Below are 16869 nucleotides of genomic sequence, written 5' to 3'. Positions count from 1 at the left end.
TGAATGGAGCGTAATTACAAACTGTACCTGAACTGGAGACGAGTCATACTGTCTGTGGAAGACAGTGGCCATGCTTTTCTAAAAAAAAAATATACCAAATGACCGAATTTGAGATGGACTAGTGACATATGCATTAGAGGGCTGACACCTCACTTCATTTCATTTATTAGCCTAATAGCATAAATATAAAAGTTAAACCTGTGGTTCAGCTGTGGCTCACTTCTGCCGAGTTGCTCCATAACACATTGGTGCATTTTTTTTTATTGTTTAAATAATGTCAAATTAAGAGGACTTTTGGGACAGAGAAATGGACCGGAATGGTCAGGAACACAGACAGGAGATGATCAGGAACACGGGCAGGAGATGGTCAGGAACACGGGCAGGAGATTGTCGGGAACACAGGCAGGAGATGGTCAGGAACATGGGCAGGAGATGGTCAGGAAGACAGGCAGATGATCAGGAACACGGGCAGGAGATGGTCAGGAACACGGGCAGGAGATGGTCAGGAACACGGGCAGGAGGAGATGGTCAGGAACACGGGCAGGAGATTGTCGGGAACACAGGCAGGAGATGGTCAGGAACATGGGCAGGAGATGGTCAGGAACACAGGCAGATGATCAGGAACGGGCAGGAAATGGTCGGAAACACGGGCAGGAGATGGTCAGGAAGACAGGCAGGAGATGGTCAGGAACACGGGCAGGAGATGGTCAGGAACACAGGCAGGAGATGGTCAGGAACACGGGCAGGAGATGGTCAGGAACACGGGCAGGAGATGATCAGGAACACGGGCAGGAGATGGTCAGGAACACGGACAGGAGATGGTCAGGAACACAGGCAGGAGATGGTCAGGAACACATGCAGGAGATGGTCAGGAACACAGGCAGGAGATGGGCAGGAACACAGGTAGGAAATTAATAGGAACACGGGCAGGAGACAGTCAGGAACACAGGCAGGAGATGGTCAGGAACACAGGCAGGAGATGGTCAGGAACATATGCAGGAGATGGGCAGGAACACAGGTAGAAAATGAACAGGAACACGGGCAGGAGATGGTCAGGAACACAGGCAGGAGATGGGCAGGAACACAGGCAGGAGATGGGCAGGAACACAGGCAAGCGAAGGTCAGGAACACGGGTAGGAGACGGTTAGGAACACGGGTAGGAGACGGTTAGGAACACAGGCAGGAGATGGGCAGAAATACGGGCAGGAGATGGTCAGGGACACAGTCAAGAGATGGCTCAGGGAACACTTTAATAGAGCAAGGACACAGGGGCCAGAACAGGAAAAGATGGCAGACCAGGAAGTATATACTGTATACACACATAAGCTGCAAGTAGCTGCTTCGTCAATGAGGAAGAGCAGGAGTGGGGATAGGTAAGAGGGACACTGGAGGGGTTGACCTGCAGACCTGCGACATTAGGGATGTAGGTCCGCCACAGTAGAAGAGAGAGAAGGAGAAGACCAGGGGCTGCTGTGGCCTGTGGTACGGGTTGCGGACGCATGTGTAACAGGGCCATTGTCTTTCATGTATCTAAAATTGTACAACTCTGCTTCCGTTTTCTCACTAACTCACCAAATATATGATTTAGACCCCACAGATTACGATACATGGCTGACCATGTGTCGGAGCGGGGGTGACTTTTAGTCTGGCAAAGATTTAAGTCATCCCTTTTGGAGTCCACAAAGATACACAATGGAGTCCAGGATGGATGATGGGATACGACGCCTGGAGCCCATAGAGGATGTTGCCTTCCTATCCATATTCCTATAAGTTGTACTTTTTTGTTGGTTTTTATGCTAAACTTTAATTGTGTGTTTTGTCCATTACTTCTCTTCCCCTAGACTTGTTATATTCCAGCTCTTTCTTTCTTAGTTTTTTTTTTTTTCTCGGCTTCATAAGGAAAAATGATCAGTGTCGTAGCGTTCGGTTGGTGATCAAATGTCTTTGCGCAGACTTTGTATTACGGCTCTGCCTGTTTTTGCAGATTCATTTGAAACGGGAGCCTGTGGTGATCTGATTTCATGCCTATTTGTTTTACTTCCATTTCGGCAAGGAGCACAATCAAAAACCTGAACTTAAAGGTGACCATTGCGACAAATAAATAACCACATTAAAATTTTATTCCGACCATGGTGGGTAATTCTGTCTGTAAATAAGAACCGCTGAGAAGGAATAGAAACGTATGGGGCCAGGATTCTTAATGATTCTCTCTATGGGGTTTGGTCTTCTGTTGTCTGGATAATAAGCTGCGCCCGCGACCAGCAGGGGACGCTGCATGAGTTATAGTGTGGAAATTATGTTTGTGTTTTATGCCTTTTTCCATTACAATATATTATCTATCTGTGAAGATGATTGAAGAGGTACATGTTGTATTGTATGCAAACACTATATCGCTACAGGTAGGTGTAATAACCGTCGCTTATATTGGTGCTAATATTGTTGTAGGAGACAAATGTTAAAACTTTTAGAGTGCAGTAGTTTCCTAGAACCCTAGAACAGCCATCAAGCAGCTCCAAAAACCCATTTGTTGAAGATCTCTCATAAGGGAACATCTTAAAGGGGCACTACAAAGGTTTTTAATTCTAGTGGCAGAAAGTTTTGTTAAAAGAAAGAGAAAAGTTCTGATCATCTGCTGTATGTCCTGCAGGAAGTGATATATTCTCTCCAGTCTGACATAGTGCTCTCTGCCGCCCTCTCAGTCCATGTCAGGAACTGTCCAGAGCAGTAGCAAATCCCTATAGAAAACCTCTCCTGCTCTGGACAGTTCCTGACATGGACAGAGATGGCAGCAGAGAGCACTGTGTCAGACTGGAAAGAATACACCAACATATGACCTTTCATGCCCCAAATCTCTTAAAGTAGATAAATCATCTCAATAGGCTTCAAGGCCCCATCTGCCTCATCCTGCTTCTCCCAGTGTATCAGCCTGAGAAGAGACAGGTAGAGCGCCCCCAATGTATACAGAAGGCTCATGACTTTGAGTTTGTTATATTCTTTACTTGCTCCCATTTGCCCTCGGTTACTAATAACAATGCTATTGTGACATCTCTTTTTGTCTGTTTATTCCACCTCACAGCTGATCCGTTACTCTGGATCAGCTCATCTTGTTGCTCATCTTATGGAGTAGGAATTTCTGTCTGGTTAGCCTCTCTGTAAATATCTTTCACCTTTGCAGTGTGGTGTGGATTATAATATATGCTTTGTGTGTTTAAACCTGGTTTTCTTTGTATTCCTATGATACCTTTATTAATCCAGTTTTAGCCAGTCCGGTGTTGGCTCTTGGTTCATTCTTGTGTAGTCATCGTTTCCGTATCCTATCTAAGAGTTTGTTAGGGTCATTTTTTTGTAACCAAATCTTAAAGGGGGAGTTTACTGTATTCTGGAGAACATACAGAAGCAGATAACTCCCAGTCGGCCACTGATCTCTTGCATCTCCTGGTTCCTGTGATGTCACGGCCCCACAGGAACTGTTTGCTCAGCCAATTCGGCCGATTATCGCTTAGTGGAATAGAGAAAATGATCAGACGATGATCGTGTCATCGGCTTATCTTTTATTTAAAATCATCGGTCACCCACCGTTTATCGCTGCGTGGAATAGCGATGCACGGCAGGAGACCGACGATTCAAGCAGCATACATTACCTAGAAGGGCTTCTCCCACGCTCCGTCTTCATCCCGTTCCCGCGGGCAGCAGCAGCTTCGGTGCCACCTGACTGAGCTGTCAAACCACTCAGCCAATCACAGGACCGCAGCGGGCGGCGAATGGCTAAGCGGTCTGACAGCTTAGTCAGGCCGCTCCGGAGTTGATTCTGTGCGTGAAACCGGGATGAAGACGGAGCGGAGGAGAAGCCCTGCTAGGTAATAAGGGCTGCAAGGACATCGGTAAAGATGTCCCTGCAGCCCTTGCTAAACGATCATCGGGCCGTGGAATAGGCCCAGTAAACGAGCGCTGATCTAGCAGATCTGCGCTCGTTTACATTATTGATCGGGCCGTGGAATAGGGGACCTTACTCACTGATTGGCTGAGCGGGCAGTTCCTGTGGGGCCAGGAGACCAAGCATGGATTGTTCTCACCACTTCTTCTCCCCTAATATTATTTGCTTTCCCAGACTAACCTTTAAATATACTGCAGAACTGCTGGTGTGTCAGAGACAATGGAATGACTACTGTTCTATAAATTAGTTAAAGCCAATAGAAATGCAGTAATCTCTCATATCCAGGAGGCTATAAAACTTTCTAGGGTTGTGGGGGAGTAAATAGGACCTTCAGGATATCCTTATGCCTGACTGACTGGGTCGGCTCATTGGGTATCTGTATAACATTTCAAGTTAGAACATATCCAGAAAAAACAACACCAAAGGATTCTATCTCGTCTCAGCTTTTAACATACTAATACTGTACCCTATCATACTGTGACCCCTGGCAAAAATTATGGACTTGGAGGATGGTAACCTTTTTTTTTTTTTTTTTTTTTTTTTGGAGAAAAAGCTAAAGTTACAGATATGACACAAAGCAATATTTAAGGGGTACTCCAGTGGAAATTATACAGATTTTGGTAGCTGATAATTTGAAGGAAAAGAATTGCCGAAGTATCCCTCTAATAGTTTAACTTTCTGATTTCATAAAAACATCCCCTAAACATTGGGAAATAAATTATTATATTAATGATATTTGATTTTCCAGTTGAAGAAGAGAAATAAAATCCCATTGTAATTTAAAAAAAAATTCTGGCACAAGTCTAATACTGCAAATGATTCTATAGCCTTTACTTTGTTGTGGACTAAGATAATTGAAAGAAAGAAATTGACCCCGAGGTGTCAGTGGTAACAATAGAAGGGATTCTTCAGTATGTAATCTAACTCAGAGTTTGGAAAAGGATGTTGGTTGTTCCCAGTTGTGTTTCTCTGTGTAAAAAGTGTTAACAATGAAGTTATAAAAGGAAATCCTACAGGTGGACCCATGGTATTTGACAAAACTGTAAGAAATCGGCTGAATAAGATGGGAATTAAAACAGCTAAACTGAAAAGAAAAAAAAAATAAAGTTATGGAGGGTTAAAGACAATTTATCATAGAAATTAAAAAATTGGTCCATAACCATCTTCATCCTGTCAACGCTCTGTGAAAAAGTTGGAAGGAACTTGATGTAGAATATTATTATAGTTGCGTCTGAGACTCAAAGAATTCCATGAGTTTTAGAGTCCTAAAAGCCCAAAGAGGAACAATGTAATGACTGGAATTTTTTTTTTAATTCCTAATTTTTCTTCCTCTACTTCTGGGAAAATATCGGATATCAATTCTGATAATTCACAATGCACTTATTATGTATGGGTGGAACATTGACTGTTCTGCAATCACAATAGACATCTCTTACAAATAAGTTAAGGAAGCAGCAATAAAAAAATCAGAGAGGTTTTCTGAACTTTGAAATGAATGCCAGTGGTCGAGTTTCCCTTATTTGACCAGCCACTTCACTCTAAGGGGCTCTTAAAGGGGAAGTCTGTCCAGACCCAGTACTGTGGAGGGGGCGGATATAAGTAAGAAAATGCTTTTACCTCCCCTGCTTCCTGCATACTGCCACTCTGGTCCCTGGCCGCTTCCTGGTCTGAGCTGGGATCCGGGTAGTGACGTGTGAGGTCCGCTCAGCGAGTCAGCGGCCGAGGCGGGACCTTACTATGACCGTTGACTGGCTGAGTGGATCAGACACGTCATGACCCAGATCCCCGCTCAGATCCGGAAGTGGACGGGGAGCTGGGAAACAGAGAGGCAGGATGTGGCCACCAGCGCTGGAGCCAGGGAGGTGAGAGCAGTTTTTTTCTTTTATCCTACCCGTCCCCAGCACTTGCTTTAAAAATGGTTCTGGACAGACTTCGACTTTAAGATTGCTGGAGACCCCATGTTCTAGCGTGATCAGCTGGATATAATATGTGAGATGGGAAAGTCCCTTCATAATGGGGGTCGCCATTTTAAGTTTGTGCCTGGAGTTCACCTTGTCTCCCATTCATCTCTCTCTATCCGCTGTATTACCATCTTTCCCAGACGAGCGCCTCTTCCCCTTTCCATCTGCATGTGGTAACTCGCGTCTCTCTTTGAGCTGTTCCCCGTATTGTCTCTTTGTTTCCGTTAATGAACGCGACAATATCTCCGAGCTCAATGAGAGCAAACACAACAAGCTTAAAGCCCGGTACTGAATTGGTTTGCGCCGTTACATGCCCATTTTCCCTTCAACAAATAAAACCCATTTTCTTCACATGTTACACAACAAAGAACTGATTGTCGCCACTCGTAACACGACCGCGGATGATCAGCCCAAAAGCAATTCCACAAGTCTTTCCCCCCCCCCCCCCCCGGAACATTTCCATTCATTCATCCATTCAGCCTGTGGAGTCTTGTGTAACCGTTTTAACCCAAGGCTTAATTTTTTTTCCCCTTGTTTTTGTAAGTTTTTGAATTGTTTATGATTCCATAATCCTCTTACTTCTAGGTAAACGTTGGGCTATGGATTTAGTCTTTACAGGCCCCTATTTGCTGACTCCAGTCGCCTGCCGTTGACCCTAGAAAGTGAAAGTTACGGCTTGTACCGTGTTTCCCTAAAAATAAGACATCCTCCTAATATAAGACACCCCAGCTAGCCTGTCAAGTAGCCTAAAATGAGGCATCTCCCCAAAAATAAGGCGCCCCCTGAACGTAAGGCTGCTAACCACCTTCTCAACCCAGCCCCCCCCCCCCCACTCACCTAATCCCCTTGTGGACCTTGACAGCCGGCACCACAGACGCAATGCTCCATGTCCCCAATGTACGTCCACATGTCCTGCCATCCCGCCGCACATTCCCGGTCTTCCGGTCTACAGAAAGTTGTTGAGTATGCCAGGGGGAGAGCTGAGGACGAAGAGAGCTGAGGTGGAAGGCCAGGGGGAGAGAGCCGAGGGGGCAGGCCTGGGGGTCAGAAATAAATACATACTCCGAAAATAAGACATGGGGGTCAGGGCCGTTTCTACCACCGTGTGCGCCGGGCGGCTGCCCGGGGCGCTGACAGGGGGGAGGTCGCAGTAACCCGCACTGACATCTGATCGCTGCCCACGGCCGACAGCATAGAGCCCCCTGTGGCACATCTCACTGCCACCCTCGGCTGACAGCACTGATGTGCCGCGGGGGGCAGGGGGGGGGAGAGAGCTGTCGGTCACGGACAGCTAACAGATGTGCCGCGGGGGGTGCTGTCAGGAGAAGTTACTGGCCTCCTGGGCTGGTCCCGGCCCCTTCTATGCCCGGCTACATCCCCCGCCCACTGTGACATGCCTATGTCTCCTCCAAGCTTCCCTCACATCCCCAGCGCTGCCCTTACTTCTCAAATGACGCCCTCACATTCCCAGGGCCCACTCTTCTCCCCAGCGCCGCCCTCGCCCCTGATCCTGTTCCCGGCAGATGCCATTTGCTGATTCCCGCCTGTCCTGTGTGAGGAGAGAGGCAGCACAGGAGCAGACAGCAGGTAGTAAAAATTTGTATAAATTTGTAGTAAAAATTTGTATAAAAGAAAAGAACTGTAATGTAAACTTTAAGAGTGGAAGCTGGGCAGGCCCCTAGGATTAAAAAAATATATATTATAATGTAAAGTTGTGAACTACACCTCCCAGCATGACCTGACACTGTCAGTTATAAACCTTCAGGAACTGGAGTGGTAGTTCTCCCAACAAAATAAAAATAGATGCATTTTGTAGGGAGAACTATAACTCCCAGCAGTTACTGAAGGTATATAGCTGTCAGAGCATGCTAGGAGTTGTAGTACCCAATCAATGGGGTTGGGTGTTAAATTTTTTAATCATGTAAATGAATTTTCCAGAACTATTTAACACCAAACCCCATAGATTGGGAACTACAACTCCCTTCATGCCCTGGCAGCTATAAACCTTTAGGAACTGCTGGGAGTTAGAGTTCTCCCAACAAAATGAAAATAAAAGGATTTTGTAGGGAGATCTATAACTCCCAGCAGTTACTGAAGGTATATAGCTGTCAGGGCATGCTAGGAGTTGTAATTCATAATCTATGGCAGGGGTACTCAACAACTTTTAGTGAAGCTCCACTTACCAGGTTCTATTGTCAGGTGAAGGTCCGAGCTGAACATCAGTAGTAAATGGTTGTGCTCCCCCAGTAGTATATAGACCCCTGTTTTTTTGTTTTGTTTTTTTTGTTTTGTTTTTTTTTCACATTCGCCCTGTAGCCAAAATGATCTAGAAACTGCCCTGATAGGGGGAGATTTATCAAACATGGTGTAAAGTGAAACTGGCTCAGTTGCCCCTAGCAACCAATCAGATTCCACCTTTCATTCCTCACAGACTCTTTGGAAAATGAAAGGTGGAATCTGATTGTTTGTTAGGGGCAACTGAGCCAGTTTCACTTTACACCATGTTTGATAAATCTCCCCCATAGTGCCTCTTTTGGGAGGAAAAATTAATATAAGACACCGTCCTATTTTGGGGGAAACACAGTATGTAATTTCTCATTTTTAATATGTTTTTTAAAAAATAATGCTTTAATGGAAATGTTTTCCAAACGCGGCGTTATCTGCAGAGCATCTCGACGCAACGTGACACATGTTCATTCTCCCACGTTTAAATTAAAGTCCTAACGTATTGTGAGCGTTGCCAAGAGAAGAATAAGGCGCGCTCCTTTTTTTCCCATGACCCTTAGACTCGCTCTCTTCCAAGTACTTTGTGTTTGGAAATGCCTTGATAACGCTTCTATTTTTCACATTCTCTTCCTAACATAACCCAGTGTGACAGCGATTGGATGTGACCCCCCTCCGCCCCTCCAAGATAGAGAGTTCTTGGCAGAGTAACTGTGGAGTAACTGTGTGTCATGACGATAGCCGTCCGGGTCTTCACACAACATAACACGGCTACTGTCTAAAATTTATCAGTCTTTTTAATGTCGGCCGTATAAATTCTATGTGGCGGGAATTGTCTGTGAGATAGCGCTTAGAACTAATAGTACAGTCCTACAACCAGCTGTGGAAATGCACAATGGACGATCGTCCCTATCGGCTAATCTGGTAGGTCGGGTAGTCATGGAAACTGAGGCACGATCAGACGAAAATGCATTATTGTCTGACTGCGTCATCCGTATCCATAGAGACCTAACTTTCCGGATTAGCAGAGGAACTCACCGCTGATCCGGAAGGTACAGGTACACTTTAAACTGCATGCAATGGGGGGGAGTGGGGAAAGTATACTTACCGCTCCGGTCCTCTCTCTGTCAGTGGCTGAGGTAGGACTATATTCACTGATTGGTTGGACCCCAATAGAGAAGACAGAAGACCAGAGCAGTAAGTATAATTTCCTCGCTCCCCTCCCCACCAACAGTCAGTAGCGGTCTTGGGCACCAAGCATCCCACGCAATTGCGTGGGTCCCCCGACATCCAGGGGGGCCCTGCTCTGGTGCCCAAGACCGCTGTGGCTAACTATGTGCGCTCGTAACGAGCGCACATAGTTACAGGCAGCAGCGGCACTGACAGGGCAGGAGCCATTGGCTCCCTCCCTGTCAGTCACTCTTGTGGCCGCAGGAAGTGTTTTCCCTGCGGTCACAAGAGGCTGCTCTGTGTCTCTGGTGCCGGCGCTCGAGGCGTCACTGGAGCGCCGGTGCCATGACAACGGGAGAGTGGCCTTATGTGGCCGCAGGGGAAACACTTCCCGCGGCCACAAGAGAGAAGAGAAGAGGAGATGCCGGTCCCAGGTAAATAAAAATGTTTTTTTTTTTTTTTTTGTGTTATATACTATATAGGAGGTAGAGCACACAGTGGGGGCCTATATAAACCGGGAGGAGCGCACAAGGGGGCTATATAAACGGGGGGAGCGCACAGGGGGCTATATAAACGGGGGGAGCGCACAGGGGGGCCTATATAAAACGGGGGGAGCGCACAGGGGGCTATATAAACGGGGGGAGCGCACAGGGGGCTATATAAACGGGGGGAGCGCACAGGGGGCTATATAAACGGGGGGAGCGCACAGGGGGGCTATATAAATGGGGGGAGCGCACAGGGGGGCTATATAAACGGGGGGAGCGCACAGGGGGGCTATATAAATGGGGGGAGCGCACAGGGGGCTATATAAACGGGGGGAGCGCACAGGGGGCTATATAAACGGGGGAGAGCACAGGGGGGCTTCATAAACGGGGGGAGCACACAGTAGGGGTCTATATAAACGGGGGAGCGCACAGGGGGGCTATATAAACGGGGGGAGCGAACAGGGGGGCTATATAAACGGGGGGAGCGCACAGGGGGCTATATAAACGGGGGGAGCGCACAGGGGGCTATATAAACGGGGGAGAGCACAGGGGGGCTTCATAAACGGGGGGAGCACACAGTAGGGGTCTATATAAACGGGGGAGCGCACGGGGGGGCTATATAAACAGGGGAGCACACAGGGGGGCTCTATATAAGTGGGGGAGTGCACGGGGGCTATATAAACGGGGGGAGCGCACAGGGGGGCTATATAAACGGGAGCACACAGGGGGCTATATACAAGTGGGGGAGCTCACAGGGGGCTATATACAAGTGGGGGAGCTCACAGGGGGCTATATACAAATGGGGGAGCGCACAGGGGGTATATAAAACTGGGGGCAGCACACGGGGTATATACAACTGGGGGCAGCACACGGGGGGTATATACAACTGGGGGGAGCACACGGGGTATATACGACTGGGAGCAGCACACAGGGGGTCTATATAGTATACTGGGGGAGCACACAGGGGGGCTATGTATAACTGGGGGATCACACAGGTCTATATATAACTGCGGGAGCACACAGGGGGGTTTATATACCACTGGGGACAGCACACAAGAGGTATATACTACTGGGGGCAGCACACAAGTGGTATTCACTACTGTCGGCAGCGCACAAGGGGTCTATATAACTGGGGGCAGCACACAGCGGTCTTTATTACATTGGGACTGCACAGAAGTGCCTATATGCCTCACTACTATACTGGGGCACAGAACATACCTAATTATTAAGTGGGAGCACAGGGACACCTTTAATTTGTGGGGGCACAGAGGGGCATAACTACTATATAGACGTAGAGGGGACCTAACTACTGTATGTGTTGGAGCCTAAAATATTTCTCTGACAGATTCTGGAGGAAAGATTACCAGCCGGGAGAAGACTTCAAGGTGGCTCACGCTGGATGGAGACAGAAAGAAAAAAAAGTAAAAGACGCTGATCAGAGAAGACGCCTCCTGTAAGTCACTGGATGTAACTGCACTCTGTTATAGGGTCTGTAGTGATAGGGGTCATGGTGTGGCAGTATTATGTTATGGCATCATTGGTAATATCTTCCTGTTTTGTTAAGAGCAGTGATATGTAATCTCTGTATGGTGGTAGGAGGGTTATAAGAGGACTACTGGGGGGGGGGCAGCGCATGTCGAGGAGGGGGGGCATGGGGGGGCCCCAGACATGACTTTGCTTGGGGCCCCAGAAATGCCAAGACCGCCCCTGCCAACAGTGCACAGTCTGGCCCCCAGGGAGTTAACTTAAAGGGGTTGTTCACCCCAATGTTTATCTTTCAGATCAACTGGTGCCAAAAAGTGCCAGAGATTTGTAACTTATTTCTATAAAAAGAAAAAAATCATGCCTTCCAGTTCTTATCAACTGCTGTATGTCCTGCAGGAAGTGGTAAATTCTCTCCAGTCTGACACAGTGCTCTCTGCTGCCATCTCTGTCCATGTCAGGAACTGTCCAGAGCAGCAGCAAATCCCCATAGAAAACCTCTCCTGCTCTGCCGACTAGAAAGAATACACCACTTCCTGCAGGACATACAGCAGCTGATAACTACTGGAAGACTGGAGATTTTTTAATAGAGGTAAATAACAAATCTGCATAACTTTCTGGCACCAGTTTTATTTAAAAGAATTTTGGGGGGGTGAACTACCCCTTTAAGACTGTCACCTTCATATTAACCAGGTAGCCTCTGCTCTCCTCTGCCGGGGGCACCTGGTTAAATACTCGAGTCTCCCATTATTTTCAATGGGATTTCATACTCGATTAAGCACTCAGGCATTGAACCCCCCCCCCCCTCCCTTCCCTTCCGTGCCGTGTTCTGCTTCAAAGCAAATTGAGTGCAGTAAGCAAAGCGCTGATGGAGACCACAACTGCTCAAGAGGGGGCGCCGACACTGCTGACACCAACGCCGACGCTGCCGAGAGCTCCACGTGTCCCCGGATTTAGGACATTTTTGGCGTTGGGAATATAGTGGGTGGTATTCATTCTCTATTTCATATAGACATGATGGAGTATTGTAGACGAACACAGAAAAGTCCAAATAAATTAACATTGCAATGTTATGTATAATGGAGCTTCCATATTTGCGTCCAACCAGTAGGCTCCTGGTTTGTAGTTTAGTATTTACTATTATTCTATGGCCCCCAAACATTGTCATTTAAAGGGGTACTCTGGTGAAAAATCTGGTTTCAAAAAGCTATATAGATTTGTAATAAAAATCTCAAGCCTACCAGTACTTGTCAGCTGCTGTATGTCCTGCAGGAAGTGGTGTATTCTTTCCAGTCTGACACAGTTCTGCCACCTCTGTCCATGTCAGGAACTGTCCAGGGCAGCAGTAAATCTCCATAAAAAAACCTCTCCTGCTCTGGACAGTTCCTGACATGGACAGAGATGGCAGCAGAGAGCACTGTGTCTGACTGGAAAGAATACAATACTTCCTGCAGGACATACAGCAGCTGACAAGTACTGGTAGGCCTGAGAATTTTACTACAAATCTATATTGTTTTTTTTTTTTTTTTTTGCCGGAGTACCTCTTTAAAGCAGATCCAAGGTAGGTGCCCTGCAATACTGACAACCATAGTACCCTACAACAGATAAACACAATTTTTCCTATACTGTAAGTGCCATGAATGAAGCCCCTCATGCATGCCCACTAATGCGCTTCCCATGAGTAACAGCCACAGTACCAATACCATTCTCCATAAGTGGCAACCAACAACCCCCTATAGTGCCATGCACCTGTTAGTACTTGCCCCTTGTTCCTAAACTTTCTATCAATGTAGGAAAGAACATTTAAAGCATACCTGTTATTTTACATAACTTAGGATAGGCTATTGTTTACACAAGGAGCAGCACTATTTCTGGCTATTATGTAACGTCCATATGGCATTTTTAACCCGTCTTCCTCTCTGTAGGCTCCATCTCTAATCTTAAAGTGTCTCTGTCACTTAATTTTTTATTTAATATTTTTTTTTTTTTTTTTTTTGCAGAAATCAATAGTACAGGCGATTTTAAGAAACTTTGTAATTGGGTTTATTAGGCAAATATGTCATCATCTGCATTCAAAAAGACTTTTCCCAGGTCTCTCCCCCCCCCTCTCATTCACTGCTCATGGTCAGGAAATCTCGACTCTTTTACATCAGTGGAGCCCTGTGTGACCTATGGAGAGCGGAGAGGGGAGGAGGGAAATTAGTCACCAGCAGAGAGCAGAGAACAAAGTACACAGCGGTACCTATGTGAAAGCCGGTATTCAGAGGTCAGAGAGGTCAGTGCTGACTTCAGAGGAGAGAGCCAGGTGATGTAGCTGTAAATTAACTCTTTGTTGTCCTGTTTTGGTGCCTCATCTCCCCGCACCCCTCTCCTCTCCATGAGAGAACCATGAAGACAGGGGGGGAGAGCTTCAAACTGCTTTTTTCATGATAAAAATGCACTTTTCTGCTAATAAACCCAATTACAAAGTTTCCCAAAAATTTTAACGACAGCGACACTTCAAGTTGTATTGGGTTAAGGGCAGCTGCTATGATGCCTCCTATACACTGTACACACAGTAGAGGGTGATCCTGCTTCTCTATAGCACTAAAGCACATCCACAGAAGCAGCATGGAGGACGTTATAGAGCAGTACTGAGCAGTGTGATTGTGAATTCAGCACTAGAGGGATATCTAATACTTACTGCAGGCTGCATCTGTCTCTCTCCAGCCAATATCTTTCCTACTCCTCCTTCCTTTTCTCTATAGATTTCTATGGGCAGCTGTAACTCGATCCCTCAGTGAGATGGTCCCCCTGACAATGCTCTCCTTGTACACTAGCTCCATTTTAAACATTCAATGCTGCCATTTAACAATATTAGATCTAAAAACAACATGCTTCTAATAGGTGCAGATTCACTTAAACATTGGTACTGTATCTCCTTCTCAAGACCCTCATAATATTGGTAATGGGGCAAGCCCCCAATGGCCTGAACCTATGGAAGATCTTTGGAAACGCTTAGAGACTGTACTCGACTGCAAAATCCATCATCATGTCTATATGAGAGCGGCTTACTGATTGAGGTACTGGTTATTGTAGAAGTATCTATGAAGATGTTACTTACATTTACCGCAAGGGAAAGAAGCGTCTCCATTCACAAATTACAAGGGCCAATTGTGCTGAGTTCAAGATGACTCCCGAGTGTGTGTAACCCGAGACATCAATGCTGACAAAGTTCATACAGCAGCTCTGTGGTGTTATTAATGCCTTGGAAGCAATGGAAAAAACAGTCTTTCACTTGGGCATCCCTGTACATAAGAGCTTACACTGTAGAGGAGAGAGGACCCTGCCCATAATAGATTACACTCTACAGGAGAGAGGACCCTGCCCATAAGAGCTTACGCTCTACAGGAGAGAGGACCCTGCCCATAAGAGATTACACTCTACAGGAGAGATTTCCTTGACCATAAGAGCTTACACTCTACAGGAGAGAGGACCCTACCCATAAGAGCCTACACTCTACAGGAGAGAGGACCCTGCCCATAAGAGCTTACACTCTACAGGAGAGAGGACCCTGCCCATAAGAGCCTACACTCTACAGGAGAGAGAGGACCCTGCCCATAAGAGCTTACACTCTACAGAAGAGAGGACCCTGCCTATAAGAGCTTACACTCTACAGGAGAGAGAGGACCCTGCCCATAAGAGCTTACACTCTACAGGAGAGAGAGGACCCTGCCCATAAGAGCTTACACTCTACAGAAGAGAGGACCCTGCCCATAAGAGCTTACACTCTACAGGAGAGAGAGGACCCTGCCCATAAGAGCTTACACTCTACAGGAGAGAGAACCCTGCCCATAACAGCTTACACTCTACAGGAGAGAGGACCCTGCCCATAAGAGCTTACACTCTACAGGAGAGAGGTCCCTGCCCATAGGAGCTTACACTCTACAGGAGAGAGGACCCTGCCCATAAGAGCTTACACTCTACAGGAGAGAGGACCCTGCCCATAAGAGCTTACACTCTACAGGAGAGAGGTCCCTGCCCATAAGAGCTTACACTCTACAGGAGAGAGGACCCTGCCCATAAGAGCTTACACTCTACAGGAGAGAGGACCCTGCCCATAAGAGCTTACACTCTACAGGAGAGAGAACCCTGCCCATAAGAGATTACACTCTACAGGAGAGAGGACTCTGCCTATAAGAGCCTACACTCTACAGGAGAGAGAGGACCCTGCCCATAAGAGCTTACACTCTACAGGAGAGAGAGGACCCTGCCCATAAGAACCTACACTCTACAGGAGAGAGGACCCTGCCCATAAGAGGCTTGTAAAATGTATAAAACCTAATAAAAATAATGTTAAAAATTCAAATACTGTGTATTAAGAATAACATGGAGAAAAGTTGTCTGAAATTACAGTGATTATTAAGAATTTCAAGGGGGGCCCCTACTATGCTTGATGCTCAAGGCCCAATTTTTCCTAAAAAAAAAAAAAAAAACTCAACATGACCAATTTTTTAAAAACATCTTTTTAATGTTTTTTTTTTTTATTATTATTTTTAATAATCATGTGTTTCTAGTTTGGCAAATTGTGGGATTTTTTTCAGTCTGGTAGTTATTACTAAACTTCCCATTTTATCAGTAACCCTGTCCTGGCGTTCTTGTTTTTTTTTTTTTGTTTTTGTTTTTTTAAGTTTAGGAAAATTTCGAATTTTTCTGTCAGGAAAGCTTTCATTTTTGTCCCAGTTCTCAAGCTTAACATATGGTCGGTGAAAAAAAAACATATGGAATATGAGACCTAAGTCACGGTGAGCAATGCGAATGCTCCTCTTCCTTGTGATCCATAAGGATTTGCCCACGCATGCCCTAAGCATGTAACGCTTCTGCTTGGCTTATTACACACCGCTCCTCTGGGGGGGCTTCAACCTGAGATGTAATTTCAGACTGATGAAGTACAACTTTAAAAAAATTTTTTTTTTTCTTTTTTCCCCTTTTTACTGTGTGGTGGTGATTGTTATACTGTTTGGCTTGCGTTGTAGGTTATTTGTGTTCTCGGACTTCACGGTGACTTTGCATACCTTCACGGCCCATTTAAAGGCATCTGGTCAGATTTAGAGGCTCGGTACCAAGGGAGGCGGCATGCGGCAACTGCAGTTCAAAATATTAAATTGTGATTGAATAAAGAACTTGAAAAATGTAAAAGAAAATTTAACATCTACTTTCTGATGAATAAGTTTGACAGAATTGGTTAAAATAAGGGTTTATGGACGCCTGAAGTGCACCGACCACATAGCTTTTATAAAGTCGACAATCCTAGGACCAATGTTACATTTTTTAAAGGAAATTTCTGGAAAGGGTTTTATTAATTTTTGGCCGGACCCCCGGACATCAAAACGTGACACTTAGGGGGAGGTTTATAAAACATGGTGTAAAGTGAAACTGTCTCAGTTGCCCCTAGTAACCAATCAGATTCCAACTTTCATTTTCCAAAGAGTCTGTGAGGAATGAAAGGTGGAATCTGATTGGTTGCTAGGGGCAACTGAGCCAGTTTCACTTTACCTCATGTTTGACAAATCTCCCCCATAGAGATAAGTGCAACTCAGGACTTTCCAGGGAGTCTGGTGAAACATGGATACAA

At 46.0% G+C, this 16869-nt stretch overlaps 1 protein-coding gene across 3 annotated transcripts in view; it reads left to right on the top strand.

Annotated features, from left to right (window-relative positions):
• ARHGAP42 (Rho GTPase activating protein 42) overlaps positions 1 to 16869 on the top strand; it is a 213143-nt gene that overhangs the window by 41183 nt on the left and 155091 nt on the right. The window contains exon 1 of one of the 3 annotated variants that reach the window (XM_069969609.1): positions 2063 to 2081. The exons of the other annotated variants lie outside the window; for them this stretch is intronic. The gene's annotated coding sequence lies outside the window, so the exon portion shown is untranslated. Of the gene's footprint in view, positions 1 to 2062; positions 2082 to 16869 lie in introns of those variants that run through there. 3 annotated transcript variants of the gene reach the window in all.

The sequence above is a fragment of the Dendropsophus ebraccatus genome, chromosome 5 (genome assembly GCF_027789765.1).
Source record: "Dendropsophus ebraccatus isolate aDenEbr1 chromosome 5, aDenEbr1.pat, whole genome shotgun sequence".
Classification (NCBI taxonomy): domain Eukaryota; kingdom Metazoa; phylum Chordata; class Amphibia; order Anura; family Hylidae; genus Dendropsophus; species Dendropsophus ebraccatus.
Note: the sequence above shows the minus strand (reverse complement) of the source record. Positions and strands in the feature narration are given on the sequence as shown.